This window comes from Neopsephotus bourkii, unplaced genomic scaffold (assembly GCF_033783945.1).
Source record: "Neopsephotus bourkii isolate Nb327-2 ecotype Australia unplaced genomic scaffold, CSIRO-AGI_Nbou_v1 NB_1589, whole genome shotgun sequence".
NCBI classification, from domain to species: domain Eukaryota; kingdom Metazoa; phylum Chordata; class Aves; order Psittaciformes; family Psittacidae; genus Neopsephotus; species Neopsephotus bourkii.
The window spans coordinates 7332938-7352534 of record NW_026902065.1 but is presented as its reverse complement, the minus strand read 5'-3'; the positions used below and the strand labels follow the sequence as shown (position 1 = coordinate 7352534).

The 19597-nt window shown below is 38.1% G+C and overlaps 1 long non-coding RNA gene across 1 annotated transcript; it reads left to right on the top strand.

Annotated features, from left to right (window-relative positions):
* Window positions 1-851: 851 nt before the first annotated feature.
* LOC133222237 (uncharacterized) lies at window positions 852-7293 on the top strand. The gene is made up of 3 exons (XR_009728239.1): window positions 852-964; window positions 1322-1441; window positions 6207-7293. It is a non-coding gene; the product is annotated as an uncharacterized LOC133222237 (long non-coding RNA).
* Window positions 7294-19597: the final 12304 nt, after the last annotated feature.

Genomic DNA, 19597 nt, shown 5'->3' with positions numbered 1-19597 from the left:
TATTTTATAAGCAGAAGTGACACTTCAAAGTATTGTGGGCAAAGCCCCAGCTCCTGAAACAAATAGCTAAGATGAAAGACTATCAAATTAATTAAAACAGTGAGAAAACAAAGTCTAATTTGGGCTGAAATTAATGTTGCATGTGGCAGATGAGATAAATCAGGATGACACAGAAAGCACTTGTTACCAGGCAGACAATGCCTTCTTCGACTTCAAAACTCTTCAACTCCATTTTAAAACAGAAAATATAACTTAGCAGGACCAGCTCCTGCAGAAGTGGGTATATATATGATGCATAATTGCTGGAGCAGTGACATTACTTTTCCTATCTGTATATGTGTTATAAAGCTGCCAAAAACTTTATGGAAAAGTCATACCAAAGTTGGTGTGCAAATGAGGTGAGAGATCTTTGACATCTTAGATTGCAGAGAAGAACAAAATGACTCTCTCTGTCTATTCCTTCCCCCTGCTTTTCCCAGAGGTAAAAGTCACCCCTTTTCTCTTCCAAGTTCTTCCTAAAAGATTCTCTATTCAAACAACTAATCTTAACCTCTCTGAATTTTTCACTTTTAAAACATTTCATACAAGAAAGTAGTCCACTACAGGATTATTTTTTTTATTATCATTTCATTTATTTATTCATTTATTCGTTTGCTTATTTATTTATTTATTTTTGTCTTTCATGCTGTAAAGTGGAGCATTGTGTTACTAGTCCACAGAAGAACCAATGCCTCTGAATTTATTTCAGGCTCTGCCTTTAAATTACATTTTATTTTTCGGAACTGAAGAATGCATAAGTAATACCAAACAAGTTTCCTGTTCTAGGTAGCTCATTGTAGTCTCTCTATGTAGGAGGCTACCCCTTGAATGAACTTGCAGAGTCAGCCCATCTGTCTCAGTTACTTTGCAAAAGATGCTGGCTTTCATCTCAGATGAATTCTACATTGCTGGCTTTAAGCTACAGGTAACGGTTCTAGCTAGAGGTGTACATTTTAGGATAATTATTCTTGTCATTGTTCAACCACCATTCCTTCAACAGCAGTGATCAGAGCTGCTTTTACATTATGAGTATAACCAGGAGTTTAATTTCTAGTGTGTGTAAGTTTATTATTGCATTTAAAGACCACATAAATCTTGTCTACAGAGCAGAAATTGTGTAAACCTTAAATATTTATTTGAAATTTATTAATGTAAATTCATTTTCTCATCTCTGCCCTTGTCCTTCCTCTTCTTCATTAGTGTTATTCAAGTGACCTCAGTTGGGCCTTATTTCTAGAACAGGATGCGAATGACAGTCAGGATTTTTCCACTTCTTATGCAGGTGGATGAATCACTTCTAGAAGCAGAAGAAACAAAAGGACAGCAAATCTTAAGATTCGATCCATTCCATGAATATTTTTCCCAAGCAGAAATGTAAATATTTTGTTTCTAGCAGATAAAAGTAAGTAAACTCAGAGACAAAGCTGAGGAAGAAAGCAAAGCAAAATAACAAGTAGAAATCCAAAGGAAGACAAGAGTGTGGTTATACAAAATACAAGGAATTCATGAAAACAAGTATTTGTACCAGCTACCAGTTGAAGCAGCCTCTAGGAAAATTAATTTTCATGTTACTGGCATATGCAGGTTTGTATATGCATAACTGAAAGGTCTGATAAAAGTTTGATTGCTTAGATCCTAGTGGACAGATGTGGTTGTGGAATTGTTAGTTTTAACTTTTTCATTCAATACTTCTTGATTCTGTGCCCTGGCCAGCCCTACTTAAAACACATTTCTGACTGTGAATTTCATCTTCACATAACTTTGAAATAAATTCTATTGAAACATACTGAAATTATTATATTACTGGCAGCATTTTATAAATCATGCAATAAACTGTGTCGTTCATGGGCTGCAAGTAAAGTGTATGTAAAATTGCACTGCAGATTTATGGTTGCATTTGTCTGAATTTTTAAAGACAATTTCTTTTGTCTTTAAAAAAAACAAAGGCATTGTTAATTGCTGGTCTTCAGTCATCTGTATGATGGGCTCTCAGAAATTTTAATCATGAAAACAAGTAAAACCATTCCTCTTCACTTCTCCTTTCAATATTTGGATACAAAATGTTACACAGAGTTTCATATCTATACATGATTATTCTTTTGTGACAGCCTGGCTGTTCAATTATTTAAAAACATGCCTGTAAAACTGTGATTTAATGATAACATAGTTTCCTTCTTTCCAGGAGGACAGTTGTCTTAGTGATGGAAGATTAAATAAGAAGCAGTCTGTGCTGTAAATGGACCATAGCCTTTGAATCTTTCATGTAGCTGCTAGGATATATATCACATCTTAAAGGACTGAAGGACTGAACAGACGTATTGTACCAATTCAAAGGGTTTAATTATGTGCTTGGTTTTTAGAGATAATTCAATAATATATTATAAAACATATTTTAGCAAGAAAAGCACTTGGCAGTAGCTCCAATTGGTTTAAATTGTAAATATTTGATAGACCATCTGTTGGTGACACCACAGAAGAAAAATTGCTGCAGCATTTCAACTCTGTGGATTCTCGAACAGTAAAGCAGAGACACTTGCTTCAGACCTGAAAGTCAGGCAAAGGTTGAACTTGAATCTGAATCTCTCAAGCCACAAGCTATAACAAGATATAAAAAGCTGGAGTTTTCTCAACAATTGTGGCACAATTACACAAAATGGGCAGGGTGTTTTATACACTATAGTAACTTTTGGCTTAAGCTTAGTATGGAATGCATGGACTATTGGGATCTACATCTGTGAATATCTTGTTAGGATACTCTACATGACGAAACTAAGAATGTATTCTAAAAAAGAAAGTAACTAAAAAAAAACAACCCCAAACCAAAAACAACAACAAAAAACCCACCCAAAACAAAAAACAAAACAACAACAACAAAAAAAACCTCAAACACAAACAAACAAAATTAAAAAAATAATACACACACAAACATAATTCATATGACCTGAAAAATTCTGAACTGACAAGAGTGCCAGCATGTTTGTTTCTATTTTGGACTAACCAGAACAATACCTCTATGGGAATTTTTCTGCAGAAGTCCAGTCTCCAAATTCCATGGCAGAAGGTACATTACTACTTTACTATGCAGTGTAAAAAGCCTGCTTTAAAGTTCCTCACTGAGTCTGGTGACTTGCTGCATTACATTTAAGCTCTTCATTCTTGCTTGCCAAGCTCAGCAAAATTCCACAGTATCACCTACAACTCTGCTTCAGTTTAATTTTACACCCACTCATTTCCTGCCTTCATTTACTCTTAAGTTTCACTGTTCATATCCCTTCTTTACCTAGACTCTCATTTTAGCTTAGCTTATTTGTGAATCATTCCTCATAGGCTATGTGTACTCTATTATTTTTTATGTGTGCAGTTGAACTGATATGAATTCCAGTGTACTGTACTGTCCTCTGGGAAGGGAATCTATCTTCTGGAAGCTGTAAAATGCAATGAACCCATACAATTGTACCACAAGTGAGGACTAATACTAAAGAAATAAGAGAGGATAATTTTAAAATAGCACTGTGTTGGAACTAGAAGACTAATATCCAAACTGTATAGCTGATTGAAACAAGTTAACGGCATTCAACATTAGGTCCATCTTAGTCTTCTTCCTCCCCTTCAGATTTATAAGTGTATTTGGGCTTGTATCTAGGCATTATGATTTGCAGTCATTCCTGTTTGAGAAGAAGCAAAATGCCTGTAGCAAGTGCTGAAGAAGGCAAAATGTACGCTCTAGCAATTCCAGGTAAGAAACCAAGTGGGCTTAGTTTTCACCTTTGTTTCAGGTGCTGGCTTACTTCTTTATGGCTAGGTAGAGACTTATTCTCTATTCATTTCTGCTTAAATCTCCTCCAGGGAGAAGGGAAAATGTGCTGGTCTGGCAGGTATAAACCCCTAACAGCTATGTCAGGCATGATTTCTGCAATCCATTTGTTAAAGGCTTCATGTTTTAGTCTCTAGTCAATTAACCTGTCTGCTTCTCCTTAATATAAACACTGTGACCTTCCCCAGACTCTTCATATCTAGAGACCATTTAAATCTGGTTACTTTGTCCTTAGAAAGAGAAAGATCAGCATAAAATATCTAGAGCTTTCTAACTATTTATTTATCATACCCAAAATTCACTGAATAGGCACAAATCAGATCTTTCCACTAGAATGAAAATAGAGAAGAGACAATATTCCTTTCATAAGAAGCAGGCTTTAAAACTCTCACATAAGTATATTGATAACTTATTATTGCATTTGGAGCACTGTGATTAACCAGCTGGGTTTTTCTTTTCCTTTTTTTTTTCCTTTTCCCTTTTTTCTTCTTTCTTTTTCTTTTTTCCCTTCTTCTTTTTTCTATGTTGGAAAAACAAAACCAGACAAACATTGGTTAATCTGCTTGAAGCTAACACTGAGCAATTGTTCTCAAGTGTTTGCAACTGAACAAAGTTTCAAATGTGCTGAATGCCAGTTCACCACCTGTTCATTTGTAGAGTAGGAGGACTAAGGAGGACTAACACCTGATTAGCAGGAGTGCACAGGTATAGCATGAATCTGTATTTACCCTTTGTAAGCCAGCTGAAAGAACAGTCCATTTAACTATTTAGAAACTGAGAAGGATGTGAACTAGTTTGTGGACCATATTGAAATTATTCCTGTTTTTACTGTCTTTCATGTATAATTTAGCAGCTGTCATGATTATATCTGAATTAGAATTTTGAAGGGATCGTTAATTTTCTCCTTCTATAGCATGGATATTCTTCCACTTCCACCAATAGTTCATACACACTATTTTTGGTAGTTCATGTTTAGGGTTTGTTTATTAAAGTAGTTCAAAGTTGAGAGAACATATGTCTTTCACTCCAATTTTAGCTGTTGTGCCTATGATTTCTGGTCCCAACATGACAGCAGGGAAAATTGTCAATAGCAAACTGACTCCTATGAGTTAAGGAGCTGATGCTTATATGTGGGTATTTTCTTTTTTTTTTTTTTCTTTCCCAAACATGAGTCAGATCTGAAAACAAGAAAAACACACACACACACACAAAAGTCCCTTAAAAGGCATATACTTCAGTTTTATTCCCAGTGGTGATCACATAAAACACCTATCTGGCCCCTGAGCTCAGCTGCATATGTCACTGGGATGCTGAGACATCTCCCAGTGTGGATGAAGGCCAGGGGCTGTGAGATGGAGCAGACCTCTCCTCTGCCTATGAGTAAGGAAACCTGAGGCTGCAGCAACCACAATCACAGCTGCTACCACGCAGCCGCCACAGCCAGGGACCCAGTTTGATGGTAACTAGTACAAATTACCAGCAGTGAATCAATAACCTGCAGACAAGTAATTTCCAAGCTTCTCATCCTCCTGAGATGCTTTGCTGTGGGTTTTTTTACACAAACATGTCTAGTCTCAATGTGTCAGATACATATAACCAAATGCTGTTAAAATACGGAACTGGTTACTAGTTGTCTACTTTGATGCAATTTGCATTGTTGTGACAAGTGCCAAAAATTAAAGAGCATGAAAGCAGCAGATTTTCCCTGCCCATCTAGAGTAGCAGAAGGATTTGTCCCTCAACTTATTCATCACTAACTGCTTGAGAAGGCTCAGCAGGCCAGGGAAAAGATACCTTAATACAGCATTCTTGCACATTTTGAAACTGGTGAAGCCCATAGCCCAACTTCCCCATGTGTTAAAGAGCTGACAGCTATCAGCAGGAGAGATGGCAAGTCAGTTTTGAATAAAAGAGAAAGGTAGGTAGCAAGGGATCAGGTGGAAATAGGAGTTTGGAAGGCAATAACAAAATTATTTGTTCCATGAAAAAGATGCTGGATCAGACTGACACAGCTGTCGTTTGGGATGCATGGATGTAAGTGTGTACTTCTTGCAAGGAAAAAAAACATTTCCTCAGCCTATCATCCAGATCTAAATAAATATTGCTTCTCAACTTTAGATATTTATCTCAAGTGGCAGTTTGGGTGACCTGATAAATCAGAACTTGATTTCTTTATGATGAGCATTTTGGAAAACCCAAGTTCCATTTTCTAAGGAAAGAAAATAGGGATTGGACTTCTGGTCTCAGTTATACTTAAAAATGGGCTTTTGCTTTGTTAGTGTCATAAGCACTTGTGGTGCTTCCATAATCCTGGCTCTGTGAACCTCAAATTACTTTTCTAATTTACTCTCAGATGAAGAGCTGCGGCTGTGGTTCAGAACCACTCTTCCAGCACTACGGGCTAAATACCTACAGAGACAGTGCAGGACTTCCTAACGGCCCTTCAAGTGTGAGAAGCTGTCCGATAGGATGAAGTCAGACTGTCATAAATAGATGCTGAGTGCTGTAATGTGACAGATCAGGTCAAACATTTTTATTTTGTCAGTTTGAATGATATTGCAGACCTGAAGGCTTCCGACTGGCTGAGTTTTAATCACTGAGGTAATCTTCCGTGTGCGTTTCTTTGCAACACTGCGTTGGAAATTGCATGGCACTGAGCACAGGCTGTTACCAATTCCATTTATGAGAAAAACCTCTGCCTAATTTTAGTGCATAGTGGCTTACCAGAGACATGAGATGTAAGTTTGACTTCAGATTCATGCCATGTGCTGAAATCACTAAGCCTTGGGAATTAGGCAAATTCAGTGAGGTTTAAGGACTCAGCTTGTGGCTGACACTTGAATGGAACACACAAGCAGAGTTATACTCCCTGAATTTTGGATATAGCAAGGAGGATTGTGAAAGTTTCCTTGCCATGAGGGTGTAGGGTAGTCAGTGACTGCACTATTGTACTAGTTATCTCACTGTGTGAGGAGGACTAATAAGGGCACAGCAATTATGAAAACACAAGGGTGAAGTACCTAAGTACACTCCTGAGTCTAAAGTGTGGGATACTTTGTGGCCCATGGCAGGATCAATCTTCTAATGCTCACTGAATACTAAATTTAAATGAGCAGGAGTTATTCTTCAGAAAGTCTTCTTTTCAGATTGCTAAAATACATTGTTTGGAGTGGTCTTAATAGAGTCAGAAAATAGTTCAGTTGCTAAATTAACATTATGACTCAGTACATTACCTCAGACACTGACATGATAGGAATAAGAGAAGGAAGTACTTTGACGCATGATATGGAGTTGCACTAAGAAGTACAAGAGATCAATGGACTCAGAAGACATAAACTTACGTGTTTGCTTTTAAAACCTTGTGAGATCTGAAGAGGAAAAATGTTTTGGTTGTTGTTCTTTACTGACACTCTTGTCTATTTTATTTTGGAAAAGGGGCTTGTGAGAACAGATGTGTTTCCAAACAATCTTTTTTTTTGCCAGACAGGGTAGGCAATGTTACAGAATGGTGAACATCCAAGCAGGCTAACACCAGAGTCAAATAATCTAAGGTTCACTGAAGTCTCTATACTCTCATGTCAGGAAAGATTTTGTGTGCCTGTGCCACAGTGTGCAAATGTGGCCAAGTGACCACAATAAAACAGATCTGTGGCTTAAAGTTGGGTCTCATGTCTTATTACCAAATTCAATATCATTCCACAAACTCAAGTGGATTCAACAAGTATTGACGTTTTCCTTCAAGCCTTTGGAACTCATGATAAAATCAAAGCTTATGCAATTTTGATGGCTGGTAAGTGGTCCATAAAATGTCAGTGAATTGCAGGCCACCATAAACTTCTTTTAACACTTATTTTCATTCTAATTTACATCAATTTCTGTGAGCACTGAGACTACTATTATCAGGCTAAGACAAGACCGATGGTCTCAAACTTTGACAGGTCAATTTCTGCCTTAAAAACAGTCAGCAGGTCTCTTTTGTTTGTCCTTTTCTGCCAAAAAGCAATTTTAATTCCTCATGGGGGACACCAAGATTTGTCAGAGCTCTTTATTCCAATCTCCTAACTTTAATGCAAGAATTAGTGTTGTGGTTTAAGCATTGTCAGACAGTAATAACTGAAAATAATAGAAAATTATCTTCTCCATGGTTTACACACCCTGAAAGTCTCTGTGAGTAGACAGGGAACCAGACTACTCATGTTTCCAGTGACTCTCCAGGATAAATAGCTTCACTTATAATATTGGATCATTTTTAAAATCAAGTGAAGGTTTTTCCATTTCTAATTACAATGGTCTAAACGATGTTTACCATTTGCTGTCATCCAGTATTAGGCAAACAGTTTAAAATATGCAGCCAGCTCAGTAAGTTTACAAAGCACTTTTTCATGTTTGGAAACATTGGATTGAGCATATAGGGCTGTAAAATGGCTGTATGGCAGTAGGACTAAAAGGAGCTGTGGGAGTTGCTACATTCAGCTGTGGTGAAGCTATTCCTTGGCAACTAAAAAAAAATAATAATGAAAAAAGGAAAAAATATCATAACCACAGAAAACCCATAGTGTGGGACACGGGCCAACACTGGAAATATAGACACAAACCAGAGTGGGGAAAAGACAACCAGTGGTGAGGAAATTGAATGCCTGGAAGAAGGCACCTCAGCCAAAGGAGGGGATTTGCTAGTGGTTATATGGAGACCTTCAGGCTGAAGTTCTCAAAAGAGACATTCAGCCAAGAAGTGACTGTCCAACTCGCTGCCTTCCCACCTAGGCAGTGTCTGGGTTTCTTTCATATGAGAAGTTAAGTGTTCGCTGGTAGTGTAAAGAATATTTTTCCAGACAGCTGGAAATGCCAGGTCTGGTCCCTGAGTGGTTCTAAGAACTGTCAGCAGAAAGGCCCCTTCTGACCTGCAGACCTGTGCTTACACTGTAGGTGAACCTAGGGTCTTTTTTCCTTTATTCTGTCTCATTCCACTGAATGAATATTAGAGCCATCTAAAGTCTGGCTGTTCTCGAAGGTCATACACAGGAATGCTCCTTCAAAGAGCTCCCAAAGCAGCCAGAGAAAGAATGGGTATAATTTCTGAAGCGCTTCTGCTTTCTACCATAGGACATGCCTTTATTTGTAGGATTTTCTCCCTGATTTTCCTAAGTTTTTTTTTATTATTATTATTGCTTGTTATACTTTAGATTTTTTTCCCCTTTTCTCTTTTAAATAAACAATTTGGCAGTTCATTAAAAGAATACAGAAATGCTCAGATGCCCTCATATCTCCTAAGAATTTGCCACCTTCTTAGAAGTAGTCTTTGGATACCAGAGAGTTATGTCTAAAAGCAAAATAGGGTTTTGTTTGGCTTGGGTTTATACCTTGTACACTCAAGTGCATGGTGAAGTACCTTTACCAAGGGTTCCTTCAAACTTTTGCGAAGTAATGAGGAGAAAAAGATGGAAAGGAAAAAAAAAAGAAAAAAAAGCACAACCAGAATTTGGAGAAAATTGTCCTAATTATCAGTTGATCAATGTTTGCGTCTGCTTTTGTCACAAAGAGGACAACAGAAAAATTGACCACTGACAATCTGGACGAAATGTTTGAACACACTCTGAAAAGCCCAGCACAATTCTTTTATGATGCTTTTACCTCTGTATTTTTCTGTCATTTCTGGTATCTGCAGGCATCATAAAAGCCCTAGGACCCCTTCATTTCTTGTTCCAGTATTATTGTATTCTGTAATTCACCAGTATTAATACTCTGAAACTGGCAGTGAGCAGAGACATACATTTGATGTTTTAGAAATAAATGAAATGTCACTTACATTGCAGAACAATGTGGCATTTAATGATTTAATGGGACTATGCAAAGTTTATTTGCATTATTATTCTACTGTAATGATTTTTCATGGGAGTCAAAGCTGCCAAAAATATCACTGAATGTTAATTCAGATGAACTTTAAAGGCAGCCACATAGGGAGTGACCTGAAATCAAAGCTCTTGGTCCTAGCCTTCAAAAGAGACTACCCTGGAGGGTGTCATTAGAATCCTCCTTTAACCTCACAGGCTTCAAATCTGAGAAGAAGACATGGTGAAAAAGACCCCCACACACTGAGCAGGAGCTGTGTCACTCTTAGAAGCGAAAATTAGAGAACCATAATTAGCTGGCAGAGGGAAAAATACCTTTGGATTTAGATATCATAAATATGGCTAATTAAATATCATGATACATAAAAATATTCTGGGGAAATATTAAAGATTCTATTTCCCAGTGACAGTAATTTTCATAAATATTATTCATCTTTCTGTGTTAGTTCTACCTAGCATTAGCAGTTCTAACTCTGTTTATCACTTGGTTGTTGGGGTGAAGGTTGTCAGAATTTGTTACTACTGGGCTTTACGTCTGAAACGGTTTCTCATATAAGAAACGCAAACACGTATATTGGCTTGCATATGGTGATTGTGGCTGAAAGAAATGAACCAGTGACTAAAGGTCCCACTTTTACCTGGCTCTCCAAACACACTCCAGAGGAGTGGTTTAGACCAGGGGCTATTATTTAGTCTACACAGTCCCTGCTTTATAATTCAATGATTTAACTTTTTTTTCCAGATACCAGTTTATTGAATGAAAAAACCTAAATTTTCAAAATTAAAAATAAAGGAATGGCTTCATTTGTGAGAGTGATATTTTTTTAATATAGAAATTTCTTTATTTTATAAACATCTTGAAAGTCTTTCTGGGTACAGATATTTCACATTCAGTATTAGCTAATGAAATTTCAGCCCCTATCAAGTTAAAAAAAAATTACCTTCCTTGAAAGAAAGACAGCTAAGTTTAAGTATTATAAGAAGAGGAAAAATGGGTGAAAAGAGAAGGAAAGGAGAATGTTTTCTGTTTTAAACTACTGGTTTTGTTGGAAGAGAATAAACATACAGATTTACTCTGCCAATAAGCAGGGGAAAAAAAAAAAAGAGAATAAAAAATGCTGCTATAGTTCTGCTCCAATCCCTTTTGTGATCCCTGGCCTCTGTAAGACAGATGACACAAAACAGTACTTAAATCACGTGAGGATGCCAATCAGCATTCAATAAACCACGGTGTAACCAACCTTCAAAGCTGTGCAATAATTGTCTTCTCTTTTCAGCACAATATGTAGGCAGAAAACACACAAAAAGATTTGCTATGTGGTTTTTTAATTCCTGTAACTTAGAAATCAATTAACAAAAGCCCTTCCTAAAAACAAAACAAAATCCACCCAAACAAACTAGCCAAGCAAAACAAGATGGAATTTTACATCTCCCTAGCACCTGGAAACTAAGTATTAAGAACATGAATCTGAATACAGCATGCCAGCATTATTATAGAAACAGGACCAAAAAAAGAATAGTGAAGGTGTGCATAAAAGTAAAAAAGAAATGTACCCACTTCAGACCAATGTCCGTGTTTTTTGTTACTTTACTTTTTTTAAAGCAATCTCTCAATACTTTGGTTGGAAGACTAATTAACCTGACAGCAGGATTCAAGCTGAAATCAGCTCTTTACCCACTGTAATCATCAGGATCACAGTTTTTTCAGGGCCTATGGAAAGTAGCCCATGCAACTTAATTCAGTTCCTCTGTGCATAGGCATAATGACAGAGTCTTTAATTACATTCTTGAATAGTATTTTTCCAGCTGGAACCCTAGTGGATGAATGGCTTTTGGAGAAGGAAAGGAAGAAATTCTTGGCAGCAGAGCCTCTACCTTGGTGGCTGCAATAGGGAAGACACAGCAAATGCCACAGGGGACATTAGGAAAAGCTGATTTTGTGAATGGGGTGCAGGGTTCTCTTTCTTCCTACTCATGTGGTAGTGGCAACTGCCTTCAGCAAATTTGTCCCTAGGTGGCTGTAATTCTCCTCTGCATCTTTACACATACCTGCCTAAAATTATCAGTTGTCCTAGGGCATTTCTGTGGGCTAAACCCCTAGAATTAAGATGTATTCAGTCTAGCTACTGAATTAAGATGTATATTATGTGCAGGAGGCATGAGTCCCCTCTCATCAGCAGCTAAGCACTCACACCTTCAGTACTCTGTACTGAGAAATTAGTGGGTTTGCACAGAGTGGAAATCAGAAATTTCTACTAAAAATTGGATTATGAATATTTTTAAAAATATACTTTACTGTGATGAGGGTTAGAAATGGGTTACTACTTTTCCGTGATACCTAGCATTGCAATAGATACTCAAGATCTGATTCCTAACCTCGTCACTCCGTATTTGTGCCAGTGAGACAGCTGCAATGAAGTGTTACAAATAAATTTGTAGTGATGACAGTGGAGATCAGACCAAACCCCAATGTATGCATGTCAGTATGAAGAATATTTGCAGCTAGCCATCATGATACAATAGATTGCCCTTGGATCTAACACTGTTAATATATCAAAGCTGTGTGATTTAGAGGAGCACTTCTTTGCTTAGAACAATCTGATCTTACTTTGAAGACTAAGGATTACTGGGAACAGAGTTATCAAAAGAAAGAACAAGAAGTCAGATGAGTTTCCAGACTCAAAATAGTCACTAAAGTCAATTTATCTAGCTTTAACTGTTTGAAAATTAGTTTTTTGTAGTAGGAGCCAAGGCAAGCAGGCAATAGCATGAGAACTATACTTCCAAAGAGTAATTTGGTTTAACTATTTTAGACATTCCTCTTGAGAAGGGATGCATTATGGTCTGTAAATGCAATTCTATATGCCCTGACTATACCTGGGCCTGCATGACTTGATTGCGTTGGTGCCATCTATGTTTTTGTAGAATCATAGACTCATAGAATAGTTAGGGTTGGAAAGGACCTTAAGATCATCTAGTTCCAACACCCCTGGGGGTCAGGTGTCCTGTCTCTGCTTCATCCTGACTTCCCCTCCTCCCTGGCACAGCATGAGGCTCACAAAGTCCTTGGCTAGACTAAAACATCATTGTTATCAGCTCTGTTCCCAGCCTGAAAGCCAAAACACAGCACTGCACCAGCTACTAAGAAGGAGAAAAAATGACTGCTCCTGCTAAACCCAGGACAGCTGTGAGCACATGTGGCGCTGGCAGACAAGTGGCTTCCACTTGCTCCAGGTTCCCAGAGCTGGAGGGGTCAGGAGGTGCTGGCCCTGGGTGCTGGGGCACCCCAACTGTCCTCTCATGGCTTCCATGCCCCGGCAGAGCATCTCTTTCAGCAATAGCAAAGAGGAGAATCAAGAAGCGCTTGAAGACATCTGAAGGAAGTGTGATTATTTTAAACATGGGATAGCTCTGTGGTAATATGCTAAAGGATGCCAAGTCAGTAAAGGTACTGAATATCCACTGCGTGCAAGATATATAGGGAAAAGTCAGGAAGATTAAGCTACACCTTAAAGAACATACCAAATGATGAACCACTAAGCTGGTTTAGGCAACTGATGGAGTTCACATACAGGAGGTGCTCCAGTTCCCTGATTATCCTCATGGCGCTCCTCTGGACTTGTTCCAGCAGTTCCATGTCCTTTTTGTGTTGAGGACACCAGAACTGCACACAGTACTCCAAGTGAGGTCTCACAAGAGCAGAGTAGATGGGCAGGATCACCTTCTTTGACCTCCTGGTCACACTCCTTTTGATGCAGGATGTTGTGCGAGACAGTGTCGAACGCTTTGCACAAGTCCAGGTAGATAACGTCAGGTGCTCTACCCCGTCCATCAGTTCTGTAGCCCCATCATAGAAGGCCACCAAATTGGTCAGGCAGGATTTCCCCTTAGTGAAGCCATGCTGGCTGTCACCAAGCACCTTGTTGTTTTTCCTGTGCCTTAGCATGCCTTCCAGGAGAATCTGCTGCAAAATTTTGCCAGGCACAGAGGTGAGACTGACTGGTCTGTAATTCCCCGGGTCATCCATTTTCCCTGTCTTGAAAACAGGGGTTAAATTTCCCTTTTCTCAGTCATCGGGAACTTCACCTGACTGTCATGATTTTTCAAATATGATGGCCAGCGGCTTAGCAACTTCATTCTCCAGCTCCTTCAGGGCCCGCAGATGGATTTCATCAGGTCCCATGGACTTGTGCACGTTCAGATTTTTAAGATGGTCTCCAACCAGATCCTCTCCTACAGTGGGCCCAAGGTCTTCAATTCTCACAATCCCTGCGTCTGCCTTCCAAGACTTAGCTGAGTTTAGATTAAATGATGCTTATGTGCATGTCTTTTCAGTGTTATTGTAGTGCTTAGGCAACACAGAGCTTCCCAAAGAATTTCATCTTCAAAAGAATTAGACCCACTGATTTTCCAAAATAGTTAGAATACAAGTACCACAAAAAAGAAAAAAAAAAAGCATAAAGCAAAACTAACATGAACTATGGAAAATCCATAAATGGTTTTCCATCCTATATTTTGTAATTATCAACTCTTTCCCACAGGGCTGCTTCCAATGGAGCAACATTGTCTTTTATAGCTGGAAACTGCAAAAAACATAATTTTGATTTGGAAAAAAAATAATTAAAAGATAAAAAGAAACTATGAATAAGTCACAGGTCTATTTATCTAAACAGTTCTGTTACTGATTTCTGAGACATTATTGCTTTAAATTGAAGAAACAAAAAAAGAGGACACAAGAAATTGAGCAAGCACATAGAAGCCATGGCTATTTTAGGAAACAAAAATCCTCCATATGCAGAAACACTTCAAGAAGCCATATAAAATTCACTGGTATTTCTATTTCCAGAATGTCTCATGCGTATAACCAGTCTATTGAAATCACTTTATTCCCCATAACTGGTAAGAAACTAAACAAAGCCAAAACCTGCAAGTTGACTTACTTCTGTGCTGACACTTCTACCATGAAGAAAGCTTCTTTATTCACAGGAATAAGAAAAACTAGCCCACAGAACACAGAAATTAAAATCTTCTATGGCAAATGTAAGCTAACAAATTTAAAGCTGACAAAGCCCCAACTACTATTGCATTTGTGTCTCAGTTAACAAAGCGCATAATACAGACATCCTCAGCTTTAGAACCTTTGTTTCTAAATACACAAACAGACAAATGTAAAGGCAGATTATCAGCAAATGGGACTTGGTATACCTCCAATGAGGTCAGCGGTGCTTCTTAAACTTACCAGCAAAAATATTGGCTTAGAGGTAACACCTTTTCCAGGCTGCAGGCAAAAACTTTTGTGAAATACTATGAATCCTTTAAAGAACTCAGTGACTTCTATGCTTATTATGCTCTGCAGTGGTATTAACCTCTAAAAGATGTTATAATGTGACCCATAATTACAATGTGACATATAAAGTGAACCGTAATAGGACTGAAGTACAGTTCCCTGACATCTTGCTTCTAAAAATTTCAACAGAACATTCAAGTGCCAAGGTGCCTTGCTCCTTCTCATGTAATTGAAACTTACAGAGGTGGTGTTTGCTGACAATAAAACTCCTTTTTGTGCAGCCAAGCACACGATCTGCATATACAGCCCTGTGTTTGCAAATTTTGAAGTCTAAAGTGAGCTTATTGTGTCGCAGTGGCTTATATTCAGCCCTTGAATAAGAGCAGGCTGCCTGGGTAGACTCTGACATATTTTCGCCACATTTTTGCTTCATTGTAATTTGCCAGGTGTTTTGGCAGTCAAAGCGGAAACATATCAAAAAACAAAGATTACTTTTGTATTCTGACACAAATTATGTTACAGCAGTGTTTTAGTTTTGTACAGAAACGGTTCATACCTGTTTGAAAAGTGCAAAAATTAGTTAAAAAAAGGAAGAACTTATGTTTCAGATCATTTAATCAACTGAGCTACTTATTCAGGCAGTTATCTGGTAAACATTAGTTTATCCTCACATCACACAGCTCAAAAACTCGTAGATTATCACATTTCTTTCACACGGAGAGCCTGATCTATGGGGATAAAGACTCAGTTCAGCTTCTCAAATGTGTCCATTTAGTGCTATGTGAGATGCTGCCTTGCCTCTAGTTACTACTCCCAGTGGGTGTGCACCCCCCATAGATACAACCAGCCTCACATAGGTATCCTTGCACAGTTCAAATGGAAATTAACACAAATATCTAAGCAGCTGAATCAAGCTGTAAGTGACTTTATAACTTATCTCTGTGGCAGATGTGGGAAATGAGCAGCATTTAATGATACACAAGGCCGGTTCTAACAAACATGCACATATTCTTTCCTGTAAGTATTCTAAAATTCTCAATTGCTTTCAAAACTAGTGTGCTGTCCCATAATTACTGAAGTATGGATGGGATTCTGCTCCAGATTCAAACCCCTTAAATTTGGTGTCTCTGCCAACAAATTATGTGTCTACTCTCTTTGCAAAGTCGTTAGGAAACGGGTGAGCATTGTCAGTGGAGTCTAAAGCACAATTCAGCTCATGCTATAGCAGGCATTTGGTCAATTGATCTCTCCCCTATATTACAGTCAGTGCAGCCAAGACTACCACCAACCTTCACAGCCTAGATCAGTTCTTCCTTATTTAAGAGGATCAGGTCCAGCAAACACTGTCTTGCTCTTATCCATTACCTGCATTACAGATTGTCCTTAGCACACTCTAAAAGTCTCCTGGAGAACAACCTCAGTTCTCTTGCGCTTCCCTCTACCCTGAAGAACCCTATAGTAACTTGTGATGTGTTAAAGTTTCTTTCAACATTACCATTGACGGTGAAAGTTCATGGTCTGGATAAGCCCTCAGCAACTTCTCCACAGGATCCTGGATATGGATCCCAGGCAATCAGCAAACCTGGAGCAACAGCAGTGCTGTTCTGGCCAGTGGCTGGGTGCATCTGTGCACACTGCACACTGGCTCTTACCCATGAATCAGATCGACCTCCCAAATGTCTTCTCCATCAAAACTTGTCCCTCCTCTCCTGCTGCCAGCTTCCACTCTCCTTCCATGACTGCTCATCTGGCAGGAAAACACAAGCTCCCACCCAGCTGACATCATCATGGGATCCCTATTGGCTGACCCAGCTATGGTTAGTGCAAGGAACCAAGTCCTGTGACATGTTCCCATTTTTGTGCTGACATTTATGATCTCATGCAGTTTTATGAAGAACCCCAGGGCTCACAGAATGCCCTGTTCCAGGCCAGTGGCCACATCACATACTTGATTCCCCACCTTGCACTCCCTGCTGCCCAGGTTAGGAGTCAGGAGGCTGAGCACAAGACCATTTTAACCTCCCCTAGAAAATTATCTGCTTGTCAGGCAACTGCTTGTGCTCCTTTTCACTTCTCAGCCACTGTGAGCACACTAGTTGTGCACCCACCCAAATCTACCATGTGTTGCTTCTTCTTGCACTGTCCTCTTAGGATGGGCAATTGAGCTGTGCTCACACACACACTCAAGAAAACATTATCCTGAATTTCACCCTGCTAAATAATAAAGGATAAGGATGTGTGTTGCAGCCAAGGAGAGTGAATGATGGTTGAGTCACATTTCATTATTTTATTCACTTTAGAAAGGTGAGAAAAAATCGGTGGTTTAGTTTTCTTCATCAATATCTTTACTTGGTAGCCATGGCACCTGGAGATTTGGTTCTCTGCATTGTGCAAAGAAGCAAATAAACAAATGTTGCTGCCATTTTCTGCTGAATGCTTCATGGAGCTGATAGAGACATGGATACACTTGCTGACAAGAAGACTTCCTGCTCTGTTTGGTCTTGGTGCTTTTGTTGTTTCTTTATTCCCCGAATAGCAACCAGTGAGCCTCAGAAGTGAAAGACAGGCATATTTATGCCATTTCAGTTACGGCAGAATAAATAAATACTTGTGACTACTGCCAGTTTGTGCCACATTAACATGTAAATCACCCTACACCTGAGCTCAGGTTCACCCTGGGGCTCTCAGCCTGGGAGTAGGAAGAGATAAAATGAACATTCATTAAAAGAAAAAAAAAAAAGGCACCCTGTCACAATCCATCACTCTTTCCCGTGCAGCTCAGTGCTGTACTGCTTTAGCGTATGTGCCTCCGAAGGGGAAGAGTAACCTTTGGGAAATGTGGTACAATGACAGCTTCGTATTTTTGACACCTCCACGGAAGGGTGTAAAAAAATTAGAGACTTTGTGCGTGCCTGCTCTCCGGGCTGGGCTGGGAGATACCCACTTCATTTCTTCAGCATAACAATCGAACCAAATGAGCATGATTACAGTAATCAATACATTAACAAGATATAAGTGAAACAAAGTTTACAGGGAAAGAAAATATCCATTCCCTGAGAGCCTCAGCCAATACTTCTTAGTGAATAACTCATATGAGATTTTTCACCACTTTTTCTTCTTTGTGGATCATCCTAAATAGATTGAATTTTCTCTAATGCATTATCTAAGTACAAGTACCAGTCTTAACACTGTCTTTGTAATTCTTGTTCTGCACCTGATTCATAATCAGTTGATTATGACTATTTGTTACTCTGTGTTCAAGTACTGAGGCAAATTTGCATTCCTAAAATATTAGTGATCTATTAATAGTCATTGTAATTTTAATCTTTTCTTTCTACAGCTATTCTCCAATATTTGTGTGAAACTGCATTACTAAACTTTTGCAAAGAAATATATCGGTAAAATATTAATGAGAAAAAAAAACTAAAACACCTCCCTCCCCCCCTCAGAAAAAAAACCAACAAAACAACAGAAGATACACCTTCACTACAAATTCTTGACATAGACTTTGCTGGATGTGGAAGAGTATTTTAAATGAAGATTCATATTACAGGCATTTAGAAGTTTGGAAATGCCAGATTAGTGGCTATATGAGAATTATGCATCTAGCCTTCTACTGTGTCTTTCTTGAAATTCTTTTTTGTTCACTTTGATAATTTAGTATGGTTTGGATTATTATTATTAATAATAATAAAAATATTAATATTTATATTTTCTTCTGCATTTTCCTTATTTTTAGTTTCCTAGCACAAGGAAAAGAATTTACATTTGAAAATAATGAAACAATTGAGCAAGTCACATTCTTTTAATTTTACTAATTTTTTACTTAAGGCTACCAAAACTTTGCAGCTGTCAGGAAAATAAATTGCTTAATAATTATTAGACCTAGAAATATTGTGATGCAGATATAATTAATAATAGAACTGTCATCTGAAAATAACAATTTAATTAATGGAAGAAAAACGCAGCAAGGATAGACTAATTTCCTCTAGAAATATTAGTAAAATAGAATTATGAAAGAACATGAAGAATAGAGGACCTTGGAGAGGAATAAAATTTAATCTAACAAAGTTTAGAAATGATTGGAACTTTTGGCAATTCAGCTGCAATAATTCTTGTACAGGAGGTTTCCAATAATATTTCACCCAGGGCATTTTTCACCAAATTGTCCAACTATACGTATAAAATATTCATTTCCATGTGCAAGTGGGATTTGCAGAACAAGTATTAGCTCATAACAAATTGCAAATTCATGTGTCCGCGTGTCATTGAGCAATCTACTATAATCTTTAAACTTCTACGTGGAATTGCTTTTGTGTGTGTGTGTGTACTATACAAAAATGTTCGTTTTAGATGCCTGTGGGAAAACTTCTCCCTGGATGTGTTTTGGAAGGCATCAAATTATAGCTAGTTAGCTACATTTTTCAATCAACTACATGCAAAATAATACAAGATGATAACTTTATAAACCCATGCTTCTAAAAAAAAAAAGCTGTCAGCTGCTGCCATCAAAAAATAAATTAAAAATCATAGGAATACAAGAGCAGTAAATGTGTTATGTTGTCATGACAACTGCCATTTCTAGTCTGGAGAGCTGAAAGAGAAAAC